Here is a 4,735-nt window from a genome sequence, read left to right as displayed (position 1 = left end):
GGCATGATGCTAAGGAAAGGACAGAGATATAAAGAGAAAACCAAAAGAACACAAGAAAACAAAACCAAAGATAGACTGCAAGTTAGCACAAAAAAACAATAGAATGAAAATCTATATAATGCATGAACAGATGCAATGCCATGATGCATGTACTAATGCAGTAAGCAATTAAGTTCAATTGAGATTAAATTGACAAAATTGGCTTGAGCAAGGAATTTCTAATCAAAAAACTCCAAAAATTGAAAACCACTTGAAAATTTTTAAACAAATTGATGAATTGAGCATTACAAAACTTAGCACATATATATAATGCGTAATTTCATCAATACAACAAGCCAATTTCATCAAATTTTACCCAATTTAACAAAAGCCCCACATCGGATCAAGAACAAACCCTAGAATTTTCAAATTTTCAACAAACTCAAAATTGATCAAATTAACAGGTAAGAATCATGTTTATGATGTGTCCCCACAAAAACCCAATGATCAATTGCATAAAATAGAGCTTGAATCAATCAGAAAATCCCAATATGCAAAGTCCGAAAATCTCCCTTAAATGCATGGATTTATGCATGAAAACATGAAAATAAAATCAAAAGGAAGGGCAAAAGAGTCTTACCGGCTTGAGGAAAGAGAAACTTTGCAAAAATTTCGGAGGAAAACGACAAAAATCTGAAATATTTGGCTTGCCTCGTCGGAGAGAGAAAGAAAAAGTTTGAATAGAGTTTGAAAAAGTCAGATCTGATCTTTTTAAAAAGCTTCTCCACGATTTTCGATCGATCGAAAAATACATTCGATCGATCGAATGAAACAGTCATTTTGAAACAAACTAGAGCACTTTTTCGATTGATCGAAAAACAGACTGGATCGATTGAAAAGGGCAGAGGCTCACTAAATTTGAGAAAAAATCCAGTTTTGAAAAACACAAACCTTATTTTGAAAAACAACTCCTCAAAGTATTAAACAAGGAAAGCAAAATGCATGAGTATGAGATGGAATGCTTTTTCAAAACCCAAATTTTTAATCCCGAATTATGTCAAAAACAAGTTTCAATCATCTCTCCATTGAATTTTCTCAAGCAACAAAAATGTTGTGCATAAATCTCAAGATATTTTCAAACTTGGTTGGTCAGACCAAAAACACACACACTACTATGTACAGTGTTTAACAAAGAGTAACTTGTGTAGTGTGTGATACTAGTAAAAACTTGAGATACATGTGAGGTGATATGTGAATAGCAATCAAACACAAAGTCTACACAATTCATCTCATAGAATTTAAAACAGACTATCACCTAAAGAGTTACATCCTATAACTCCCACATCTCCTAGAACAAAAGCTTGCAATCATGTAAGTTTCTTGCATTTTTGCCTCTTATTTGTATGAAATGGCATTCAGCCTAATAGTACACACCGGTTTGAATTAAGTGAATTGGCATCAAGCCTAATAGTACACACCAGTTTTAATTTAATTTAAGGCTACACCTTATGTTCTTTTTGTGCATGTGCTACACTTTCTCGAGCACAAAATCTTATGATATGCACTAAGGTGTTCATGATTGGCTAGTGAACAGTGGTGAGATGGTTATTTATGCCTTTCTCAAAAAGCAAGTCCGACAGTCAAATAACATATGACTTCATGATTAAGACAAAGTGATTAAAAACCATACACATCTTTCCCACACAACATGCACTACAAAGTTTCAACTAGTCAAGTGCAATGAATAAGTTCATCAAAGTTAAACAAGGTACATAGGACATGACATGTGTAAAAAGATAGACCAACCTTGTTTTTCAAAAATCAAGAAACAGTGTCAAACATAATTTTTGCTTTCTCCTTTTCTCCTTTTTTTTTTTTTTTTTTTTAAGAGAAAACAAATAAATCCTAGAATGAAATGCATGAATGTAATGCAATGCAAATCCTAGAAACACAAAAAAAAAAAAAAAAAAAAACACAAAAACCAAAGAACTATGGTCACAAAGGAATGAGCAATGAAGCACAAGGACCATGTCAGAAAGACTCAATTAGGTCGAGTCTTTTGCATCCAAAACCTTTTAGATGCATCACGAGCATTGGAGTTCTTATTCACATTCGAGTGATTTCCAATTCTAGGATTGGAATAAAGGTTCAAAACCTTTACCAATTCACCAATAAGTGCCATAGGATCTTGTGCTTGAGATACAGACACTTTTGGTTTGTTTGCTCTCTTAGCAGCTTGAAGCTTGTAACAGTTAGGACAAATGTGTCCAGACTTACCACAAAAATGGCACACCCAAGCAGGTTTACCATGCATCTTGTCCTTAGAAAGGGTAGGTTTAGTTTCTCTCAGATCAACCCTATTCTTCTTAGGAGGTGAAACTTCTACGGGTTTGACTACCTCACTCACTGAAGGTTTAGAAGAAGAAGAAGGAACAAAATTCGTGGAATGCAGTGCAGAGTCAAAGATGCTTTCAACATAACCTAACCCAGATTTATCAGAAGGTTACTTTTGAACATTCAGCATGTGATCAAGTTTAGAACTAGCAGATCTAGCAACAAATAAATCATGTTCCAAAATATTTAACTTTATCAGGTAAAAGCATGTTCTCAGATTTAACATTGTTCAAAAGATCATTAGCATCAAACAGTTTAACAAGCAAATTTTTCTTTTCAAGCTTAAGAGAATCAATTTTCTTCAGGCCAAGTTTTACATTCATAGCATCCCTAGCAGCAATTTTGTAGAGTTTATTGTAGGCCTCTTGAAGATCTGCATCCTCAGAGAGTTCCCCATCAGAAGGGTTCTCTTCAACAGATATGCTTTCATTGACTACAGCAGTAGAAGTGAAAGCAATGAAGTTTCCATCCTCATCACATCCGGACTCATTATCGGAAACCTCATTATCGCTAAGGGTTACAGCCATAACTTTACCCTTAGTCCTTAAGAATGGAGGACATTCAGATTTCACATGACCATACCCTAGACAACCAAAACACTGAGGACCCAAAGAATTATTTGAAGATTGACCAACTTTTTCTTTAGGTTTTTCAAGGTTATTAACCTTAATGGGATCATTCTTCCTAAAATTTCTAGGTTCAGCAGTGTATGTACCTCTTGCCTTTCTGTTGGTATTTCTAAGAAAGTTTTTGAAATTTTGGCAAGATAGGCAATCTCTGTAGCAGAGAGCTCATCATCAAATCCACAACCATCAACATCATCAACTGACTTAAGAGCCATTGATTTGGATTTGTTCACTTTAGGTAGGTCAGACTCATAGGACTGAAGAGATCCTACAAGCTCATCAACAGGGATGGAGTCCACATCCTTGCTTTCAGTGATGGCAGTTACTTTGGGTCTAAAGTCTTCAGTTAAGGATCTAAATATCTTCCTAACAATTTTAGGTTGATCATAGACTTCACCCAAATTAAAAGAATAATTGACAATATCATTTAATTTAGCATAGAATTCATCAAAAGATTCATCATCAGACATTCTAATGCTTTCAAATCTAGAAGTCAATTGTTGCAATTTATTGATCTTAACTGCCTTTGTGCCTTCATGCACAGTTTGGAGGATTTTTCAAGCAATATGAGCAACCTCAACATTAGAGATCCTCTTAAATTCCTCCATGGAAACAGCGTTGAAGATGGCATTCATAGCTTTGCTATTGAAGCCAGCTGCTTCTTTTTCAGAAGTTTGCCACTCACTCACAGGAGTAGTGGGCTTCTCCCATCCGTACTCAATGGAATTCCAGACTCTCTCATCAATGGATTTCAGGAATACTTTCATCCTTACTTTCCAATAAGCATAATTGTTCCCATCAAAGTGAGGAGGAACAAACAGAGAGTGTCCATGCTCCATGACAACAGGGGTCAAGGATCAGCTCAAAGATCAAGAAATCTCCAACAAAAGAGCTACTTGCTCTGATACCACTTGAACGGTTTTAGACCCCTTAAAACAACCAGATTGGTTAGCCTAGATAAATTAGCCAAGTTGTTACTTAGTCAAATTATGTAATTCTAGGTTAAAGCAATCAAATAATCATATCAAAATAATAAAGCAGCGGAATAATAAAAGACACAGTGATATGATCACCCAGGAAACCACACGGTAAAAACCTGGGGAGGATTTGACCTAGCTATCCTCAAGGTAAACCTGAATCCACTATGCGAAAGAATCGAAGTTCATACAGAAGGACTACAAGCTCCCCGCTTGACTTCCTAATGCTACCCACCAGTAGAACTTACTGACACGACCACGTGCAAGCTCCGAATCCACGGACTCCTTCTTTCTTGGATTCTCCAATCAACTACAAGCACCTACGCTTGATATTCTTTAAGCTTCAATGGCAGCAACCAAGTTGATCATCAAGCTATTGATACTATCTCTAACTTGAAAACCCTAAGCTTTGTGTAAAGGAAAGCTCCTCTAGATCTCACAAAAGATTTACACAAAACAGCAATGTATGAGCAACAATACAACTGGAGCAACCCTCAAAAACGTGGCTAGGGTTTAGTTTATATACCTAGGGTAAAAACATAAAATCCTAAACGTTTAATGAAGTAGGGTTGAGTTGGGAATTCTACAGAATAATCAACTTGTGCGATTTTCGATCGATTGAGTCTATTCTTCGATCGATCGAGCCAGGCCGAAAGTCCCAAGTACTTCTGTAGTCACTCGATTCCAACTTTACAATAATAAACCAACTTTGAGCAAGCCTAAACAAGACTAAATATATTGTTTTGATAATGGTTTGCC

This window comes from Quercus suber, unplaced genomic scaffold, assembly GCF_002906115.3.
Source record: "Quercus suber isolate HL8 unplaced genomic scaffold, Cork oak 2.0 scaffold_688, whole genome shotgun sequence".
Lineage (NCBI taxonomy): Eukaryota > Viridiplantae > Streptophyta > Magnoliopsida > Fagales > Fagaceae > Quercus > Quercus suber.
The sequence above is the reverse complement of the archived record's forward strand: the minus strand, read 5'-3'. Positions refer to the sequence as shown.